This window comes from Phymastichus coffea, unplaced genomic scaffold (assembly GCF_024137745.1).
Source record: "Phymastichus coffea isolate CEN01 unplaced genomic scaffold, Cenicafe_Pcof_1.1 PCOF00091, whole genome shotgun sequence".
NCBI lineage: Eukaryota > Metazoa > Arthropoda > Insecta > Hymenoptera > Eulophidae > Phymastichus > Phymastichus coffea.
The window spans coordinates 47654-64278 of NW_026706902.1; positions in this window are offsets into that span (position 1 = coordinate 47654).

A 16625-nucleotide genomic window follows, 5' to 3' on the forward strand; every position below is an offset into this window, starting at 1 on the left:
TATTTATTGTTACATTCCTCGTTATTGTTTTATTATATTACTTAAAATATATTTTTTTTAACAATATAGCTGATTTATCGAATCTTACATCGAGAATACTTTTGAAAGATGATTTTAGAAAAATATTTTAAAAGTCTTGAAACAGATTTTGTGAAAAAAGAAAAATGTTTATTAGACTGTATTTTGTTGACACAAAAATTTGAAAAGAAATTCGCCATTCGTCAAAATTGCGTTTACTCTAATATTCTAAAATCTAGAGTACGAGTTGATACTGAAATATTTGATGTTGCCCATGTATATTCAGTAATTACTTTATTGACTTATCTAATATTTAGTTACTATATTTTATTATTTACACAGATTATGAATTAATAACTACATATGTGAACATACAATCTTTATTGAATAAGGTGTATAGATGTAAATAATTAAAAATATTATTAGTTCAAAATGTATTACAGTAGAATATTGTACCTATGATTGTACCTATTGACAATACTCGTCAGATGGATGTAAGAATTAGAAATAAAACAATGTTACCATGATCTTAAATTATTTATAAATGAAGATGCTTCGATTGTTAAAACTTTATTTCTAGAGATAAATAGTAGAGCTTTATCGTGCGTAGACAGCTAGAGGTTATGAAGCGTGGCCTAGAAGATAATTTGAAGTAAGTAACCGCGACAATTTCCAATATCCAAGAGAAATATGCGGAGAGCAGCGAGAGGCGCGTTCCTTGTGGTCGTATCCAGAAGCCTCGTCTTATTAAGCCAGGACGCTCCAATCGTTTTACAAGCCTCCCCCCCCCCTTTCCCTTCACCTTCGACGTCTCTCGAATTTACCGCGCATATTTCCCCGAATATCCCGTGAGAAACTTTCCTCGCGTCTGCAGCCACGGTTATTCCTTACTCGCGCGCGTTTCTTTCTGTTGAAAAATCAAGCTGACTTTTATGATATTTTTTTCAGCATTAACGCGCAAAATTCAATGTCTAATGAGCTGCAGACAAATGAAACGAAGCAGGCGATAATGAAATTCCTAGAATAGCTATTTTTATCTCAGAAGGCAAGCACATTCTCTGGCTCTGTACTCGGCCCTTCTCGAGTAGCAAGAAAAGCAGCGGGGAGAGAGAAGCGGCTTTCTTTCCTCCTCTCCGCTTGCCAATTCTCGAATCATTCGGTGCACGTCACGGTTTGCATTGTGCGCCCGCTGCTGCTGCTGGCGGCCCAGCGTGCCCAGCGCAAAACGATTCCTGGCGAAATTTAATTAAAAGAATCAAATTATGAGCGGAACTGGAAAAGCAAAAAGAAGACAGTTCACTGCAACCCATTGCCAGAATGAAATGAGTGTACATCGTAGACCTAAATCTCATTATTTCTGCAACAATTGCAGCATTTAGCATTGCGCAGAGATTATTGTTTTTTTCGTTCACAAAAGTAAAATTTATTTGTAACTATATACCAACTGACATTTTAATTAACAGCATTTTTGCCCTACTTTCGTATAATCGATCGATATAAGCATTGACGGTTTTACAATCGATAATGAACAGTTTCGTGAAAATCACTGAAATATTTTAAAACGCAACTTTGAAAATGTTATCAATATTTTCTGCACGTAGCTCGAAAACGAATAAAAGTTATGGTGCTTTGCAGAAACGCAGGGTGGCGCTAATATTTTTTTCGCGATCTTTGCACCATTCGATTACACCATATGAGTGGTTTATTACTGTCTCTGTTGCCACCTGCACATTTTTATTGAAAGCTTTTATAAGACAATAATTTCCGCAAGTATGCTACATTAGGTCACAGTTTTTAAATAAAGTTTTGCAGCTCTTGCGCGAATTCCTGAAGGTGTTGCCCTACTATTATATTGTCAACATTTTATTAACCTGATTTAACGCAAGTATTGCCTGTCATAGCATTCATTGGTTACAGCACACGCACTTTACTCTGTCATACTTTCTCGCAGAACGTTCAATCATCACGACCACTTGGCTACAACACTTGAAAACGTTTGTTTTTCCAAGCATTCATCGCGACGGCGAGCCTACGCACTTACACGTGACAAAAGACATTGCAAACAGCGACACCCTCACGTGTACACCCCTTAACTATTCGAAATGCGCGCTGGCGGAAATTAAGTGTCAAGCAAAAGAGTGAGAGCGAGTAGGAGACAAACACAGGCACGGGCAGCGGCGCGTATAGGCGGGGTACTAGAGCAACTTCACGAAAAGAGCGAGTGAGAGAGAGAGAGACTCGTGTTTATGAGCAAGAGCCGGCCGGATTAACGCTACGTGCACGGCAGTCTAAAGCCAAGGAGCAACCGAAGTCTACGTGCGCCGCGGCTTTAAGAAGAGAGAGAGAGAGAGAGAAAGAGAGAAAAAAGAGCCCGCCAGCTACAGCAGCGGGGTTACGGGCGTTCGTGATGAGACTTGCAGGTTAATTTGCGCTCCATTCGGATATCGAGCATCTCGCGTTGTTTGAAGCTTGTAAAAGTTTGCCGCGCGAGGAGCTTTGCTTTTTTCCTTCCTCGCTCCGTTCGATATTGTTCTTTTTCTCGGCCGTACACCGGCAGCAACATCAAGAGGAAAATAGTTCATATCGACGAAAGCATGCGTGTAGTCGCATATGAAGCAATCGTTGCGCGTGGCGCAATCTTAAAGGAACACGGGAAGAGGAAGCGAGTAAAACACTCGCAAGAGGCGAGGGAGTCAGAATCCCTTGCACAGAAATTGGCAAACGATACGGGCTCGCGGCCCATTGATACGCGAAGGGGTTGTCTTATAGGGGCGGGCTGCGCTGCTGTGTCGATTTGATCCCGTGACGTCATTGCAAAAGGATTTCGCGCGAGACTAGAGATAAAACGCACGGTAATGTCTCTTTTATTAAACAGTCAACTTTTAATTCTATTAGATTCTATAAAGATTGGTGCAATATTTCAGCAAATTCCTGGTTGCGCGATATACAACGTGCAGTTTATCAATCGCATGAACGAGTTGAGCACAATTGTAGAAAAAAAGAGGAGTTTACATTAATTTATTCGACGAACAAGTAAATGAAGCAAGAAATCTCAAGCCAGGATAAGAGAATGAGCGGTAGGCGAAGTGAAATAAAACCAGGGATTCGAGAAAAGAGTATTCGACGAGTATAAACGTAAAGAGAAAAGACAGTCGAAAAATATGGGATCAAAACACAGAGCGACACACGCACGGCAGAAAAAAAGTCGGGGTGGATATATATACGAGGAAAGTGATCGAATGACGGGCAGGGGAGTCACGCTACTTCGGCTCCAATCATATTTATGTGGTCCACGGGCTGTGCGTTGCGAGCCTGGCTCTCTCGCATGGCGCGTCGCTCACGTGTATCAGGGATTACGCGGCTAAATCGAATGCCGCTTTACGACTACGTTACGCGCTTCCCGGCCAATTTTCCGCGAAATATACACTAATCTCGGCTGCTCCAGCGGGGATTTATGCCGATGACAGCTGCTGACTTCACTTCGACTGTCTTTCATGGAGTCGTTTATATATATACACATACACATGTATATATATGTGTCCGCTTTTCCTAGGCATTGCTCTTGTTGCCTTGACTGCATCCAAATGTTATCTTTTCTTCAGCATTCGGACATATATTTCTATCAATAATTAACCTTTCGTCGCCGTATCGAAAATTGTCAAAAAAAAGTTAATGGAACTGCTGAACGCGACAGCTAAAAATATATGACGCTTCGGTAAATACAATGAGACTGCGGTACAAATGCACTGTAAAAGGCAGAAAAGATGGCAGTGATAATGAGTCGACGCGACTGCGGATCTCTAAGACTTGGTTCATTTGTATTTTAATTAGCGTCGTTATGCTAATCATCCAGGCCATTCGCAGATTTTGCTTCAACGACTGCTCACTTGCAATCTGTTTACTTATCACGCTCGCAGACAAATAATGCATTAGAATAAACGATGAGAATAAATGCTTTGTCAATTAACGTTCGATGAACGTAAACTATAATTTTCCGGCGGAAACGAAATCGCTCCTTTTGATAATTAATTGTTTACCCGTATCAAAGAGAAAGAAGCAAAAAAATTTGGCATTTTGGAATAATTCCACCTCAGAGGCACATTTCAGTGCGCGTGGGTACTTTCTCATCTGCTCTCCGCCAATACCGTTTTTCAGTAGTACATTTCGCGCCACTCGCCAGTAGCAACAGCAGCCACCCTCGGTATGCCCCGAAACTTTTTTGTAACAGTCGCGAAAACTTCTTTAATAATGCAACTCTTTATATTCACGGGGCATTTTAACAAGCGGCTGCTCGAGATTAGACGCCAAGTGTGCCCCCGTTACGATGTTTCTTAATTATTATTATTGCCTTGGCCCTGTACACTCGTAAGCGACAATAACAGCGCCTTGGTCATGAATTGCTAATCTTGCGCGTAGCGAGAGCTGCCACTTTACACCCAAGCGCGACATATATCTCTCTCACTCGCCCAAGGGCGAATGAAAATTAGAAGCTACCGTATTCATGTGCAATAAAATTTGATCAAACAAACTCGTGGTTCGCGCGAGGAAAAAAGCCAACTCGAGTGCTGGGATTGCTTTAATAAGACCAACAAAATAGCTTTGATCAATTCGCTGCCGGCTAATTCCCAAGGCGCGATTTAAGAGAGGGAGAGCGAAAAAAAGCAGCCTCCCTAATTAGGCTGGACCGCGCGCCAAACGTCGCCTGCCCTTTTCAGTCTTTCACTCGGTCTTATCGAGCATGTAGCCTCTCTTACTCTCTTTCTCGTCCCCGACTAATTTTCAAGTCGAGAAATACTTCGCAGTTGAATTGCCGGCGACCAGTGTGCTAGCTTGCTCTCGTTGCTATTGCCCAAATTAATCACGAGCGGCTCGCTGAGCGCGAGGGCAAAGCTTTTCACTTCGTCGACTGACCGTACTTTAATCGAGTGTCAACAAGTTAAAAACAACTTTGAAAAGCGGTGCTGGAAATTTCTCAAGGTTTATTAATCTTTTTAAAAGAAAATGCAATCAATTGATTTCTCTTTGTAAAAAGGATTTTCAGGAAATAGCATTCGAAAATGGTAGACTCAGTGAAATGGTAGAGAAGAAAGGGACAGTGAAATATCTTTGAAGTGATTGGGCAAATATTTGACGAAGCTAGCGAGGCTTTCTTCATCCATCTTAGAGGGTGACGATCGCGGGAAATCGACTCTTCGATCGTGCACATTAAATTCGAAAAGAGAATAGATTGCGCTGAGGACAATCAGGAGAGATGCATTTGCCGAGAGAAAAAGTTTTTCATGTTCGCCCGATGTTGCGACTCCGAGAGACATTCTATTCTGCTGGATTATGCTTCATTAGTTTTCTTATTTCTCCGTTATTTTTCCACTATCAACGTAATAGCAGTGATTTTTCTGACAAATTCTTTCTTGCTCCCTCAAAAGTATTTACGACTATGTTATTTTGACCACTAACTAAACTCTTGCAATAATGAAAATTTTCAACAATTACAAATTTAAATAACAAAAAACAATGTTTAACGCTCCAGGCTGTACAAATTCAAATCCCGTAAGCCTGTTATTATACTTTCGTTCTTCATTCCGTGGGTTATGTACTTCTTATAATCCCTTTCGCGGAGAATATAGCTAAGTAGGAAAAAAGAGCCGTCAGTACTCAATTACAGCTGAAGCTTTGGCGACACCGCAAAAACCCGCCTGGCAGCGTATAGCCAACAAAAAAGAAGCTCAGCGCTCACGCGCTCAATTCCCATTCCCCGCATCCGTCGTGCGCAGCTAAAGTTTAACGAAGCGGCTGGTTAATCGTTGCGTCTGGGATTTTTCGCAAATTGAAAGCCGCGCAATTAGCACAGCTCGTGTTTACGAGAGGAGGACGAGGAGAAGGAACCCTTCCTTCGTTTCTCTCTTTTTTTTGTGAGTGCGCGTGAGGCATCGCGACGCACTGCCGACAATTATACAATTAGTTAAAGTATCTGGCCGCGTAACGGCCCATAAAACAAACGTAATTACGAGGTAAACTGCTATATACTGCTCGCTGGTAGACATCAGACAGCGAAAGAGAGCGAGATCTGAATTTATAATTGGCTGCTTTTCCTGCATGATGTGCTGATGTAATTTTACTGATGATCAACGGCTGGATTTGTAAATATTCCCTATTAAATTTCAGTCTAACACTTGAATTTAAGTATTGCAGAATTGCATTGAAATTCATATTAATGAGAATAAACGGTCTTTTACCCAAATAGATAAACTTTGAAAACAAGCCATGTAGTGTTTTATTTAAGCTCTATATCGGGACCGTCAAAGGAACGCTGTAATCCTTGTGTCGAGTGTACCCTAAACTCACTAAAAACACACAGGTAGGAGCCTACGACTTTTATGTCGCTTGAGCAAAGAACATCGTTGGATCTATCAAAGGAAAACGAATACGAAACACTGGCTAAACTTTGCTTGTGATTCCTAAAATCACAGAACGTTCGAACGGTGTACTAGTTGTAGATTAGAGGTTGCTTTGAAATACGTTCAGCTATAACGGAATCGAAGCTCTTAGAATATTCAATAAAATTTTTGTAATCAAATTTGAACAAAGTATTTTTAAAAGTTATTTTAGATTACCAGATCGTTCAATACTCAACAAGCTCAACGCAGAGAGATCAAGGACGACAAAGCTGGAATGTAAGATAGGGAACACAAAGCTCTTTCGACAATTTTAGAAGCTGCTGAAGCGTCGTGTTCAAGCAATTGGATACACCGGTCAGAGCTCAATTTCCACCGATTGACAAAGATGAGAACTCCGGCCTTTTCCCTTGCTCGTGCACTTGCCCAGCGGTCCTTTTGTTCTCATGGCTTCTTAATGCTTATCCTCTACGTAATTTGAGGCAAGAACGTAAAATACTCGTTTACAAACGGAACTTAAGAAATTTCGAGTCGAAAGCTCGAAATTGAAAGTGGCGAGAAATCTGAAAGTATAGGTTTACATAATCAAACGAGAGACGGCCTCTGCGTTCTTGTGAGGAAAGAAGACGTCTAAGTTTCACATCACCAAGTTACTTACTCTCTTTTACCCCATCCCTTATTCCCCATCACTGCAGAGAAGTTCGTCTCGTTTGAGTAGGACGGGCGGCAACGCGTGTTTGCTTTTATTTAAATTGTAAGTTAGAAGCATACATATCGAAGAAAGTGAGATCTGAGACGGCGACGACCAGGAAAAAGGGAAAGGCTTTTAGCGAATGGGAAAAATGTTTGTGCTAAATGGTTCGATCCCATATGGAAATGAGTTCTTCGCGACATTTGACTGATCTTTGAAATACCATTTGCTCTTTTGCTCTTTCGTGCACTGTGTCTCTCTCCTCCCCTTTCCGTACGTACATTTAAGCGTAAAGTTTCTCTAGCAGGTAAGGTAATTCCGATGTGATTTGCGTATGTATGCGGGCTCCCCCCTTCCATCGCCCCTTTTACCAAATCGGAAACTGAATCGTTGATGAAGACGTAAGCTTGCTCTATGTGTTTTGTGCTGGAATATCAACCGAACGTGTGAAATTAACGGTAAAACCAATACATTCTTAAATCCAGAACGAGATATAGACATATTGAAATTTTACTTACGACTACGGTTTTTACAAAGATTTTAGACATTTATCAAGAATATCTCTTTTTAATTTGGGATGAAATTATTTCAATATTTAAGACAATTACGAAAACACTTCCGAAGCTATTATCCCGTCCTGTAGGAAACTATAGACAGGAAGAAAAAAAGAAAATGCAATGTCGGGAGAAGGAAAAACAGAAATAAAAAAAAAAGTGGGCTGCAAAGAGACGCGAAGAAAAATCAGAGAAATCGTCTCTCTTTCGCCCTCGCACTTTGGCTTTATCTCTAAAGCCCCTCGGTGGAAACTGGCGTGCACTTTTCAGCGTGGTATTTCCCTCGCGTCGAACCCAGGGAGAAAAGCCAATCGCACGCGCCTCTCTTGCCGTCTGTGTCCCTTGAGCTCTTCTCTCGCTCTCTCTCTAGCAGCAAAGTTCGTTAATGCCAAACCTCACACGAGGATCGCATTGTTTCGTCGCGAGAGGAAAGGTCCGCATTTGCATACTCGTCAGCTGCGAGCTTCCTTCAACTTTTCCACGCGCGCGAAACCTACGCATAGAGAAAAGCTTGAGCCGAGAGAGCGTGTATTCCATCCGTTTGCCTTGACTTGCCATTCATAATTGCAAATTTCCATCCGACTTATTTATGCGAACCACCTGCGTCGGTCGCAGCAGTATGACTTATCGTAACTTGCCTGATTAAGCCTCTCGGAAATTGAAATTACTTAATTGGCCTTGGACTCGCATCACTTGCGTACTCGCATGTCGACGTAGTACTCCTTACCAGGAACTTCTGGATTATTGCATTTTTTAAGTTTTGTTTGTATGTATTAATATTTTTCATTACGTACTGTTTTTTCAATTTAAATATAAATATTTTCTTCTTCTTACTAGTAGTAGGACATTCGTGTGGTCAGACACAATTAATTTGATTTCATATTTTCTTTAAAAATTTGATTCTAGCGTAAAAATTTTTCCATCGCTTTTCAATAGCATCAGTTTAGTCTTGCCTCGTGATACGTCCACCAACTTCATGAGATTCGGAATCTCACTGACAAACGGAAGATAACGTCAGACCGCAACGAAACTTGGCAAGATTCATAAATCCAGGTTCCCTTAACAAATCTAGAACGCATCTAGAAGCGTTTAGGCGTGCCGTTCTTCTTAGCCTATATCGAACCAAAACGAAAATAAATCTCGGGCGTAAAACGAGTCACCTCACGTGTATCTCGAGCCATACATTTTCACTTTGGCACACGTGTCGTCGAGTTCACAGTTCCCTTCCGTCGAATGTGTCTCGCGATACAGCTCACGCGAGAGTGAAATGGTGATACGATGATGCGCGTTCACGTAATGCATTATGCATATGACGACGGCAACGACTATGGAAAAAAATGAAAATCGCTTATTGAAAGGCGCGAGGAAAGATGACGCACGTGCTCTACGGTGTATGCATACAAGCGCTCGCCAAAGTATTGGCTTTTATATGAAGCTTCAGTGAAAAATGCTTTGCTTCTATTTCTTTTTTTTATCCTCGTCGGGGCCGCCCTGAATTGTCATTAGTCATTTTCCATGCTGTTGGCGTATACTTCGTAGCTCGCAATATCACTTTTTTCGAGTCGATTTCATGATTGATGCAACTTGAATCGAACAGCTTACACGCTATTTTTGGTATCTTTTGATTCGGAAGTACGATGCTAGACTATTGCAATTCCAAATTGGTATTAAAAAAAAATACAGTGAATTTTAGTATTCTTATGCAGCTTCTTAAAAAAATTGAATCGAATAAGGAGCTTCCCTCTCAAAATTTAACTGACTATGACAAGAAGCTCGGATCTTCACGTCTTACGCTCTACACGCACGCACTGGCCAAAAACGATTGCACAAGGCAAGCCACAAGAGTATAACGCTCTCACGATGATTACGGTGCTTACACACGTCCTCTCTCCCTCGCACGCATTCTCACGAGCGAGAGCGCCGAGTGAGCATAATTTAACGCGATACGTTGGGGTTATGCTAACTTGCTTAGCGCGACCTCAAATAGCAGCCGTGTGCGCCAGCGCGCGGTTTTCGGAGCTCTCTCTCTCTCTCTCCCATAGCGAATTCCCGCAACGTTGCTAAATCGATGACATTTTCCGAGAGAGGCGCCTACTGTACTGCCAACAGCATGCCGCCGCTCACTCCCGAACAATTTACCGCGCCTCCAGCTAACTGATGCTAATTCCAAGGGTAACGACGACTACGTCTTGTGCCGAGGCGTGAAGATGCCAGTCGATAGATTTTTATCTCGATAAACACTTTTCACCTTATATTAAATTGACAAATGCTATTTTTCATCATCTCGTTATCAGCGACACATGCCGTGAGTGACGCGCTGCCGACGAGAATTTCAAACGATTGTAAAATGAAAAATGGAATATTCAAAAGCAAATAAAAATAGAAACGGCAACTCTTTGGTCTGGTCTATTGTATGTAAGAGCTGCAGTAAGGCATTACTTCGAGGATGTGCGTAAGAGAGAGAGAGAGAGGGAGAGAGAGAGAGAGAGAGAGAGAGAGAGAGAGCGCGCGTGCTTGCGCACGGTTGCGTTCTGGGGCCTATAATCATGCGTCTTGATTAGTGTGCCGAGGCGTACGCGCGTTCTCAGTGATCATCCCCGGGCCTCTAATGCCTCTCGCGCCTCCCTTGAGCTCACTACGCGCGCGTGTGGGCTTCACTCTGTAGTCGAGCGAAAGCTTCCTTCGTCGCCAACCCTAAACTTATACTAATATACCGGGCAGGGGACGACAACGACGACGAGGATGAGCCCGCGAGCCCGAGCCCAGTAGTTAGTGAACACGAGCCAGTCACTATCTCTACAGACTCGGCAGTTCAAAATGATACGCGAAGATGTTCAAATTGTTTAACTCTTTAGTCTTTTTCTGTTGTATCATTTATATGCACTTATGAAAACATGTCGATTCGGCTATGAAGATCCATGGTAGGAAAATGTGACGTGCTCCTGCCCATATTCAGCTAAGAATGACAAACGAAATATTCCTAAGACAGACGTTCATCGTAGGATTACACCGGCGACTCGATTAAGCGCCAAAATCGTGCATAAAGAAAGCCATTACTAAACCGCTCGCTGAGACTTCATCCCTCCGGTCTTTCTTCGTTAGAGGGATGTAGATAAACCAGGGCAAGAGAGGTTTTGCCCTGGAGTCTCTCTCTCTCTCTCTCTCTCTCTCTCTCTCTCTCTCTCTCTCTCTCTCTCTCTCTCTCTCTCTCTGTTCTTCTCAAGATCAGAAGTACGCCGACAGAGCTACCTTCCAAATACACAAAAGCTTAATGGCCAAGAGTTTTGAAGAGAGGAAATTTCGCGCGTCTAAATCGCTCTCATCTCTGTACTTAAAAACAGGAGATTATACGAGTGCGGGATGCCGCGTTTAGTGGCTCGACTCTCCTATTGTCCCTCTCACTTTCTCTCTATCCCTTGGAATTTTCTCGAGACGTCGAGGGCGACGTCGACGCGCTCTTGCAACTTTCTGCGCTTGACTTTTCGAGTTTGTCTTGAGATGACAATTTCTTGTTTTTTGGGACAAAACATACAGTGTCTTTGTTCTTCAACAAAGTATTGTTGCTCAGAGTAGCTTTTATATTGGATTATAGGAATGGAATTTTTTTTTTAAATCACTTTTTTCAAGGAAAACTGTTTCAATCATTACTCACCACAACTCCGTGTCTGTCTGGGTAAATGGGTCAGAAACTATGGCCGTTTTCTGTTTCCAAGTCATGTAACCGATTCTACAGAGAGGAAGTGAAGTTTGCCCTCAAATGACTCATCACAGAGCTGACAAGACAAATTGCAACTCGCCCATCAAATTTTTCTATATCTTATTACATGCGGCAAATTGCAATGCTTTTATCTTATTGAATCAAACCTACAGCTAGTTGCCAAATATTGAATACGATTTAAAATTTATCATTTCACTTTTTTTTCAAGCTGTTCAATCGCTAACCGAATATTTATTGACATTTTTAGTGACACCGTAAAGCTTGAGTACATAAAGCGAGTCAGTCAATACAGTGCGGAAAGCTCAGTGGCGCAAGTGAGATTTTACGATGCTTTCTTATTTTCACAACGGATGGCTTTTACGGCTTATTAAAAAATGTCTTTTTCCCTTGACTATGATACAAAGTATCATACTGAAGGGAGAAATATGGTCTTTTTCAGTTTTCTTCCGATTAAAATATCCTGCCACAGCCGTATTTGTTTATTTATCACCAAAAAAATAATGAATATGTCTTCAAATCCTTCCGGCTACTGCGCAGGGAATCTCCGTGACCCAACAAGTTAGCATATAGGAAGGCACGAGACTGTCCCCGGAAAGCTTACAGACGCGAAAGGGTTAGAAATCGAATCTGGCCGATAATTCTCAGGCTTGGGTATATACCGTGCCGATTCACACTATAGAATATCGCGGGCAGAGGAGGCGTCCGGTGATAACCAGGACCGCGGCTACCACAGAATGGGATGAATAATGAAGCGCGCGGAAGCTGGGTAGCCCGAGTTATGGCGCGAACATCAGATAGCTTCATAGGCCGGGCGCCTGCATACTTATCACGTCCGTCTCTCTTCTTACGCCGTTACGTACACATGGGCTTTTCTGTCTCTGTGCGCGTCCCCGTTCCAAACCATTGAACACTCCCTTACTTCTTAAATTTTACGCGAGACTGACGACGTCCCCGCTCACGTCAATACTACGTTGCAGCTCTCCTGCTGCTATATAGAAGCTTTTGATACGATTATCTGGCCTCTATAGAATTCGATTAAGACCTGCGGCTTTGTTGACTCCCCGGTGATTGAGAAGTTTGTTTCGATGTATTTTCTATTTGCCAAGCGATTCACTTGCTTCTACCTGAACGCTATTTGATCGAATATCTTTAAACTTCGTTTTGATATTGTGAGATTTTAAAGCGTTCAAGTAGTATGTTAATTTCACATACTATTTTATATGATATTTATATTTTTAAAGAAGCCGCAATAACTATTAGCTGTTGTGATCCATTCATCGCAATAAACTTGGCACACTTATCATTTATATTTGTACAAAATTTTTTAAATAGTTATGATAATATTTACTCAATTAAAACCGTAAATATTATAAGAATTCGTAATAACTGCCTATATTTTTATCATGTTTATGCAAAAGCTGCTAACTTGGACTATAAGATTCAGGTTAAATTTTCACTTGGCCCAATTTTTTCAAAAGCCCCTGTGCATATTTGCACTTACCAAATGCAACAGGCACACTTTCATTTAAGCCCGTTCTCCCGTATAGAAGAGGAAAAAACGAGGCCACAGAAGATCCCATCAGCTCAAAACACTTGGCTTCGTCTCTTTCATCGCGTTCCCGTGGCTGAGCCTCTAGCAGAGTAAGGGGAGCAACACGCAAAAAAATGGTCTTTTCATCTCTCGTGGCAGAGAAAGAGCGTTTGAGATTCTTTTGGGTTCGCGCGCCCTTCTCTTCCTCGTCTTCTCTCGCTCGTCAAGTGACAGGTAAGTAAGCATATTTACCAAGATGCATCTCCGCGCTGAGGCTTACTTTTAATTCCATTAAAAACCGTCTCTAAACCCCTTTTCCTTGATTTTATCTCCGTCTTGGATATAATTTTCCTCTTGGTTTTTTTACGTCTGTACGTCGTGTTGGCAGCGAACCAAAAATCTAAAGATTGCCTTACTCGCGTTGGCAGAAGAGAGAGAGAGAGAGAGAGAGAGAGAGAGAGAGAGAGAGAGAGAGAGAGAGAGAGAGAGAGAGAGAGAGAGAGAGAGAGAGAGAGAGAGAGAATGGAATAAGACGCTTTTCTTGCGGTGTGAGCCAAGTTTGTTCTGAATGAATATCGAGCGCTAGCTTGAAATTCAATTATGCAGCAGGAGAGGTCCCGCTGTTTGACACTTGCCCTCTCATTCGACGCCGCAGAACCATGGGATAATCTAATTTTTATGTAAGAAGCACAGACTTGCTTTCTAAGATGGACATCATTTATGTTGATGGCTTCTCTCTATGTACTTGAGGTAACAATCATGAATTTAGTCATCAGAGTGATTATTGATAAGATTTTAGTTATCCGTATATAAAAACACAATTATCGACGCAATTAACAAAAACTTGCACCTTGCATCTCAGCAAAAGCATCAACAGTGTAATTTTCGTTATTCGTAGTCAAAAGCTAGAGGGAGAGAGAGAGAGAGAGAGAGAGAGAGAGAGAGAGAGAGAGAGAGAGAGAGAGTGCAAGCAAACCGATCAAGCATCTCTCGCTCTGTATATTAGCTACCTGTAGAGCTACCTTCTATATATAGTCGTCTAGTTTTGATGAGCGGCACACAGGAGGAGTGTGCCGCATAATGTGACAATAGCGCGAATTAGCGGGAGGACGTATGTCTCGGCGTGTGTATCATCAGAGCTTGGGCGCCGAAAAGCAGTGCGCTTCATGCTTTGTACCATTAGTCTGATTATGAGAGAGCAGAGAAGGGCGTTGTCGTCACACGTACGTCTGGCGTCAAATGAGAGAAAGCTTGCCTTTTGTGCTACACGTGATGTAAAGCGAGCGATATAGATTTCCTGCTCCCTCTCTCTTTCTCTCGTGCGCGCGCCTGGTAATTTTGCAGCTCTCTGAAATTCTGTTTAATCAAATGATCTTATGCTTCATAATGCTTGGCTTTGGTTCCTCGGCTGAGGAAAAAGCGAATTTTGAATAGCGCAACGCGAATGTCCGACTACATCACGAGCTTGTACTATTTGCACGAAAATGAACGACATTAATGAAATATGCCGGATCATAGCGTAGAAATACATCACTTGAACAAAAATTTAACTTTGATTTACTGTTACGAACCCCCTGATTAAATCACGTCTAATCTCCCTTAAATTAAACATACGCGCGCGCAAGTAGGAGCCACGCAGCATGGTTAGGTCCGCAGGCGCGCAATTTGCGACAGTAGGAGTTCTGATTTCGCTAGAGGAAGGAGAATGAGAAGAAGGCAAAGTTGGCGAAGAAAGCGCAACGCGCGCCGCTGCTGCAGTATTTTTACGATATTATTTATGATATTAATTTCGCCAAGGGTCCCCCGCAGCAGCAACCCACCGGGAGTTGTAAAGCGTCGTACTTTCTCTCGCTCTCTCTTCTTGCGCGATATCATTGTCTCGGCAGCGGGTAGCTTGAGAGGGAAAAGGGGTCTTTTTCAAGGAGGTGAATAGTGGCACGTCGCCCGTTGACGCTCAGCGGCGACGCGAGGACCTGTTTTTTGGTTTTAAAGGAGGAAGTCCTTCTTTTATTTAGCTTTTCCTATTCTACTTTTTCTTTCCTCCTGTACCCTCCCACTTTCTTGCTCCTTACTCTTTCCTTTCCCTCTTTTGTTCTTGGTTTTCTTCCGACTTCTCGCGCTCATTGTAGGACGTCTTTGTAATGCGGTGCTAAGTTTTTCGATTGAATAATCTGCGTCTTCACTAATTTGTTGACTTGATATCATTGATGAAATATTATTCCGCTAATCTGTGTACGTTTACCCTGATAATTTCAAAATAATTCTTTATGCGTGAACTATTTTCAAATAATCAGCATGAATATGTTAATACTTAATCGTTAAAAACTTACTAATTTGGATTATCCAAAACCTATCAAATCAACGAAGTTTTTCGATTCGCATCTAGCAATTTACTCATCCAACGAACAATTTCAAAGACAAGTTGGCTGCAGACGTCACTTGTAAAAAAAAAAAGAAAATCCACGGTGTTCTCTCTCTCTCTCTCTCTCTCTCTCTTGGCCTTTATCCACGAAGGAAGTCCTGGGAAATTCTCACGAACGAAATTCAGAGGAAAGAAACTGTCGAGCGAGGCGAGCCGATTCTCCTCACTTTCTCGCAAGCAAGGATGAACTTGTAATTGAGTTTTGTCAATACAAAACCTCGCAGGCTCATTAACGCTGATTGTTCTTACAGAAACTACGAGATTGTCAAAATACAAAGGTAATTTCGTTATGTCCGGCCCTGCAAAAGTATTCGCTTTCTCAAAACTTTTTCTTCGTTTCTAACATTCATTTTCATTCTGATATTTAGGAAAAAAACATGATATGTTACAAATTCATTAATAAAACGTCAAATGCGTATGTAGATGTCTAAAATCTCATTATAAAGTCCTGACAATGACTTGACTTTCTCCCTCCGCGTCGAAAATAAAAACGACGAAATCGTCAGGAACACACGCGAAATTCTCATCCGACGACAAGACAGAGAAGAAGAAAAGTTCCTTTCAGCTTAATAAGTCGAGTGCGCGGCATGTGTCAGAGGCACCTGAGAGAGCGAGCTTGCAGATGGTCGCCCTGGGGGTCGCAGAAGCAGTAGTAGCAGCAAGAGCAGTCCCCTCGACAGAATCCCATGGAATCGTGGGGGATAAGTAATATTTAAAACCGCAGTCCTTTCCTCGAATTACTTTCCGGCAAGTGGCATCGGTGCTGCGGCCGATGCGTCGCGAGAGATAAAAGCCGCGACGAAGCGCGCTAGCGCGAGACACTGCATTAATCTTGGTAATTACATCGACGCTATTTAAAGAGCTTGCGGAAGTCGTGGTGAGACAACTATTCGCTCTCTCGTTCTCTCAATTCTTTAAACTTGCTTAAAAAGAACGACTAATTATATCACGGTTGAAATATGTTCGACGCAATAAAAAAAAAGCTTTCATCTCTCTATTGTTTGACTTACGTATCAAAAACAGTTATCGCGAGAAAGTATATCATGAAGCGACGTTTGTCAAAAGTTTACACAGTAACAATAAGACAAAAACCTATACGTCCAAGTAGGACAGCAAAAAGGTAAAAGCTTTAAAGTTTGAGAATCTCGCTGTCAGTTTGAAAAGGCTGGCGCAAGAAAAGCTAGCCACGGAGTAGCAGTGGGCGATGGTAGTGTGCCATTGAGGGACGTTTCCCATTGTGCGACGCACACTGGGCTCTTCTCTGTGTGTTCGCACACACGCGATACGATACGTGTCAGC